This window comes from Balaenoptera physalus (assembly GCF_965194825.1).
Source record: "Balaenoptera physalus genome assembly, chromosome: 5".
NCBI classification, from domain to species: domain Eukaryota; kingdom Metazoa; phylum Chordata; class Mammalia; order Artiodactyla; family Balaenopteridae; genus Balaenoptera; species Balaenoptera physalus.
The window spans coordinates 98580260-98586259 of NC_138884.1; the positions used below are offsets into that span (position 1 = coordinate 98580260).

The window sequence follows — 6000 nt, forward strand, 5'->3', positions numbered from 1 at the left end:
CCCATGCTCCGCAACAAGAGAAGCCACCACAGCGAGAAGCCCATGTACCACAACAAAGAGTAGCCCCCGCTCGCCGCAACTAGAGAAAGCCCACGTGCAGCAACGAAGACTCAATGCAGCCAAAAATAAATGAATAAATTTATTAAAAATAAATAAATAAAATAAAAATAAAGACTGAAATCTTTTCAGAATAATCCTTTCCATACACAAAAACCAATCTCCAGGGCACACAAAAGATAAACAAACAAAAAACACTCATTTGACAACTGAGTTGAACTTGAATGCAAGTTTTTCCAGAGTATGTGGATCTGTGCATTTTTCTAGGGACTGGATCCAATCTTTTTTCATATCCACAGGGTCGTTGACCCCAAAAGTTTAAGAATCTCTTCCTGTGGAAGGAGTGACTTGTACATCTCTTTTCCCAGCCCCATGGGTCCTAAGGCTGCCCTGGAGCATCACCTGGACATCCCACCAGCACCCCATATGCAACAGTCTGCAAAACCATTTTATCAGAGACCCTCCCAAACCAGTCCCTCCCACAGAGATCCCTCTCTACCCTGCAACCCAGACGCTGTCACCTTTCAGGGGCCCTCTTCTTTACCAAAAAATCCAACCACTTACCTAATTCTATTGGTCTCTCTATTGGCTTTCCCTAGCCTATTGATTTCTGCAGCTGCCTGATCTATTGATCAATTCCAATTGATTCTATTGCGAATCAATAGAATTAGGTAATTGGTTGGCTATTTATTTCCCCTTTGCCACAAAGATCCAAACTGCCCCAAAACCCTAGTCATTCTTCCCTCTGAGTGTTCCCTGCGTTTTCCTTTCTCCCAGTCCTCACAGGAGCATCAGTATTGCAGCAGACCGATAATTCTCCCTGCCATCCCCAGGGACTTTCCCCAAAATAGTTCTCAGGTATATTGCTCTAGAGCTTTCTGTGGCTCCCTGCTACTCCAGTAGAGATTTAATCACCCAGGCATTTGGTGACTTTATGCAAACTATGAAAGTCAAGCCAAGGGCAGACTCCTGTGTGCAGCTGTTCTCGCCTCCATCTTCCACATGTGGGGAATGCCCTTGGAGTGTCCTTAACTTTGCCTCTGGAAATCGTATTTTCCTTCAGGACTCAGCCTACTCGGGGACGCTCTTTTCCTTTGAATGACTCAGATAATACTTAATCACATGTCCTCCTTCTGCTACCGTGTCCTCCAGCCCTTAAATACTCAAAGCTCCTGGAGGATGGAAACCATTCCCTCTGCAGATTTGAAACCTGTGAAGGGAGGCCCTGCTTCCACTCATTTATTAAGCACCGACTGCGTGCCAGGCACTGTTCTACATGTTGGGGAGAATGAGGGAAAGAAAGTTCCTGCTATCAAGGAGTTTACATCTTGGGGGGAGCAGAGAGGAGGTGAAAGGCAATAAATAAACAAAAACGCATACAATTGGGCTTCCCTGGTGGTGCAGTGGTTAAGAACCCGCCTGCTAAGGCAGGGGACGCGGGTTCGAGCCCTGGTCCGGGAAGATCCCACATGCCGCGGAGCAACTAAGCCCGCGAGCCACAACTACTGAGCCCGCATGCTACAACTACTGAAGCCCGCACACCTAGGCCCGTGCTCCGCAACAAGAGAAGCCACCACAATGAGAAGCCTGCACACCGCAACAAAGAGTAGCCCCCACTCGCCGCAACTAGAGAAAGCCTGTGTGCAGCAACAAAGACCCAACGCAGCCAAAAATAAATAAATAAATAAATTTATAAAAAAACAAGCAAACAAAAAAACACATACAATTGCTTTAGTAGTGACACATACATAAGGAGAGTATAACAGAGTTATGGGATAAAGCGTGACAATTTTGGGGGGAGGCCACTATAGATCTGGGTGGTAGCAGAGTCCTTTCTGAGATGGTGCCATTTGCACCAAGACCTGAATGATAAGAAGCAGGCCTCATGTGGAGATCTGGGGACAGCATCCTGGGAAGAGGGGACAGTGAGGGCAGGTGTGCGTGGGGTGAGGGGACTTGTCATAATGAGGTGGTGGTCCCAGTTTGGTGACTGAGGAAGTGCTGTACCAGAGAGGCGAGAGTGAGGCCACAGCCCATCATACAAGGCCTTGAGAGAATGTGCTGAGGGCTGCCTGTGGGTTCAAGTGCATTGGAGGGTGTCAAATCCCGGGTCAGTTGTCTAAAAGCTTACTCTGCCGCTGTATGGAGCATGGCTATGGGTCCAGAGCAAAGCAGGGAGGCCAGCTAGGAGAGTATGCAGTAGTGCAAACTGGACTAGAGTGGCCATAGCAGATTAGGGCGACCGACTGCTCCAGTTGGCCTCGGACTAAGGGGTTTCCCGGAACATGGGACCTTTAAGTGCTAAAATGGAAAAATCCCTGGCCTGGGTGGTTGGTCATCCTAGGCCACCATGCTTGGAGGCAAGACCACCTGACTCGCTGATGGATGGGATGGAAGGAAAAGAAAGAAATCTACAGAGACTGCCAGGAATTAGCTTGAACAGCTGGGTAGATGGTGGTGCCATTTACTGGGATAGGGTGGATGAGAGAGAAACAAGTTCAGGGATAAAATCAAGAGTTTGACTTTCTGAGCGCCCCAAAATGAGCTCCATAAATCTCTACCAAGAGGCAAAACCACTATAATAACGTGGGAGAGAACTACTGATAGCCCATATCTGCAGAGAACTAAAGTGGATACAAAAATAGGCATCCAGTCAATAGCAAAATCACTCTGGAATTGCTTAATTGCTGGCTAACAGACACAGATGAGCCAACCTTCCGAGAAAGAGAGAATGCATCCATTTCCTGCAGATGCGACGTTAACGAAATCCAGAAGTGGGACTGGGGGCTGCACAAACCCTGGCTTCGGCAGTCTTGTGACAGACCTCACCCCCAACAATTTGTGATGGTTGCCAATATAACTCAAGATGAAGATGGGAGGCCATAGGGAGGGGTCACATCAAGTTACCACAGTAGCATCCTTCTCTGTCTCCCCTCTCCCCTCCAGGATCCTCCAGCCCAGCTCCAATTCAGCGCTCTTTCCTCTGTTAGACAACAGCTTTCTCTTTTCTCTGACTCCAGCTGTCAGTGATGCTCTGGGTCTGCAGCCTGTACAGCAAGTGGGCTTCTTGAAGCATTTCTCAACAGAGATGGTCCTCTCTCCCGCTGAGGCTAAGAGAAAACACTCTCTTGTCTCCTGTTACAGCTTCCCCCCCTCAGCCTTCCCCTTGCTAGCCTGCACTTCTCTTGGAGGGAATACCACTTCTTGGAATTCCTCTAAGCCCAGCCATTCCTTCTGCTTTGCAGCAGCTACTCCTACTTCTCCTAGAGATTTCCCGCCCACTTGCCCAAAGCAAAGTAAGACCAGAAGGACAGGTCCCGGGTCCCAACTGGTGGGAGGGGGAGAAGGGGCTGGCCTCCCTGTCTCCATTGACCCGCCTGGAGCAGTTCATGCTTTTCCCTCAGCAGGGGAGTAGTGACCCTCACTGACACTGATCCTTTCTTTATTTAAATTGTGTTATTTTGTTCATCTTGAATTTTTTACATTAATTTTGATTATTTTTAAAGTGCTGCATTAAAATACTATTTCTCTTGATTACTGAGTGTTCGGCCTCTGCCTTAAATTTTGTGCCCAAGGTGAGTATCTCACTCATTTCACCCTGGCCTGGACCTTCTGCTTTTTTTGGAGGTGGATCTTTCCATTTTAAAACCAGGATGGTCCTGGGAAAGTCGGGAAGAGTTGGTCAGCTCTGGACTGCCAGAAATCAAGTCCTGGAGTGGCTGCTCTGTAGCTGGGGGCAACCCCTCTGAGTCTCCACGTCCTCATCTACACAGCAGGAATGGAGCAGCAACTACCTCAGAGAGCGGCAATTGTGAGCTCATCTGCAGTGAGCTTGTTACAGTGCCTGGCACCTAGCAAGTGCTTCAAAATATTAGCGGTGATGGTGATTTATTGAGTGTCTGCCACGGGCCAACCTCTGTGCCAGGGACAGTGCATCCAGTGGTGCTGGTGACAGACACAGCCTTGCCCTGCAGGGGCCCGGTTCTAGTGGGGAAGTCAGACCATGAACAGGTAATATCAAGAATTATTTGCGGGGACTTCCCTGGTGGTGCAGTGGTTAAGAATCCGCCTGCCAATGCAGGGGACATGGGTTCGATCCCTGGTCCGGGAAGATCCCACACACCGTGGAGCAACTAAGCCTGTGCGCCACAACTACTGAGGCTGTGCTCTAGAGCCCGCGAGCCACAACTACCGAGCCCACGTGCCACAACGACTGAAGCCTGTGCGCCTAGAGCCCGTGCTCCACGACAAGAGAAGCCACTGCAATGAGAAGCCCGCACACCACAACGAAGAGTAGCCGCTGCTCGCTGTGACTAGAGAAAGCCCGTGCACAGCAACAAAGACTCAACGCAGCCAAAAATAAATAAATAAATAAAATGGTTAACTTAAAAAAAAAAAGAAAAAGGAATAAAGTTTAAACTCAAGTTTAAGAAGAAAAGAAAAGAATTATTTGTGTAACACACGTGCCTGAGAATGTCCTGTAGACGCATGTGACGTCATGTCACCCTCTCAACCTCCCAACCCACTTGTAAAGGAGGTTCTTTTATTGCTCGCAGATCTTTTAGACGGGGTCAATCGGTGCAAGACCAGGACTTGGATGAGATCCCACAAGGAGCCAGAGACAGATTAGGGATTCCACACCTGCCCTCAGAGCTGATCTTTGTCCCACTGCTCCTGGGCAGCTCTGGGAGGTGCCCAGAGCAGCTAGGATTCAGGAGGAATGAACCCCAGCTCATACTGTCTTACAGAAAATTCCTGACACCAACAACAACTAGTGTTCATCAGACAGGTTCTCCCCTAGAGGATGCAAATTACGCATTACCGCTGGCTGCTTTTACATGATGGAGCTGGCTGCCTGGGGAAAAGGGAAACATTGTACTGCCTACCCTTTTGCACTTCAGAACTTTGAGCCATCTGAATATCATTACTACCTATTCCAAAATAAATGCTAATATTAAAGTTCAAAAAGCAAAGAAAGACTTACAAATTATCTTCAGGAGAATCCCAGAGTGGATTAGCCCCTAAACAAGTTCGGTTTCAGCAAAATCTCTGGTGGGTCCCCCAGAACAGTCTTCCCTGGCTGGCGAGGGGAACCATCCTCTCTCGGGTTAATTCACCCCTTGGGCCGCATTCCAGATTCCCCGGATATATGAGTTTCTGTTCATCTCAGACAGACAGACCTGGAGCGACACTGGGCCTAGAAGGTTTTCCTCAGGGCCCCAAATGATCCAGACTCAAGCACAAGTTTCACAGGACAGCTCCCGAAGAATGCAGAGGAGCTGTAACCGGCCTGACCACTCTCTCGGTTCATTGGAGGGGAAAAAGGAACACCGCAGCCAATAGCTCACATTTGGGATTAACTATAGAATCCAAGGTGACACCAGACCCACAGCCCTTCTGAGGGAAGATCACGTCCTTCCTTTTGGTTGGGTGAGAAACTCAGAAGAAAGGATTTTTCTAAAATAAAACAGGAGATGGTGTTATGAGGTGAGGAGTGTCCCAGGCAAAGAATCCAGAGACCTAAGGGCAGGTCCGGGCTCTGTTACCAACCCATGGCACTGGGTAAGGCCCCATATTCCTGACCCTCTGAGTCTGTGGTAGCGGAGTTGGGCTGATGTCCCTCAGTCCTCTCCTGGGTTCTCACACCTCATTCTGGGCTTGTCCTCTGACTGTCTCCTCCCTCCCTGGATTCACCGTCTCGGACCCCAAGACCTGGAGTCCTAGCTACTTGGCTGTGTTCCGGGGCACGGCTCCCCAGCGCAGGGAACGGGGCCTTCATTCCTTTTGTACGTCTTCCCACAGAACACACAGTCCCACATTCTGCTCGTGTCGGAGGAGGGTGGAGGGAGGGGACCCTCCCTCCACCCTCCTCCGACATCTCCGGGGCTGCCTCAACCAATGAGGCAGTCACTTCTGCCTCTGGCCTCACAGGACAAGTGTCTT

At 49.4% G+C, this 6000-nt stretch overlaps 1 protein-coding gene across 2 annotated transcripts in view; it reads right to left on the reverse strand.

The window, feature by feature from the left end:
- The window catches only part of SLC34A2 (solute carrier family 34 member 2), a 65719-nt gene extending 59960 nt beyond the window's left edge, over positions 1-5759 (reverse strand). Inside the window, exon 1 of one of the 2 annotated variants that reach the window (XM_082464557.1) lies at positions 5238-5759. The gene's annotated coding sequence lies outside the window, so the exon portion shown is untranslated. Of the gene's footprint in view, positions 1-5041 lie in introns of both variants that reach the window. The other variant, XM_082464556.1, reaches the window with a different exon arrangement.
- Between the last annotated feature and the right edge of the window lie 241 nt (positions 5760-6000).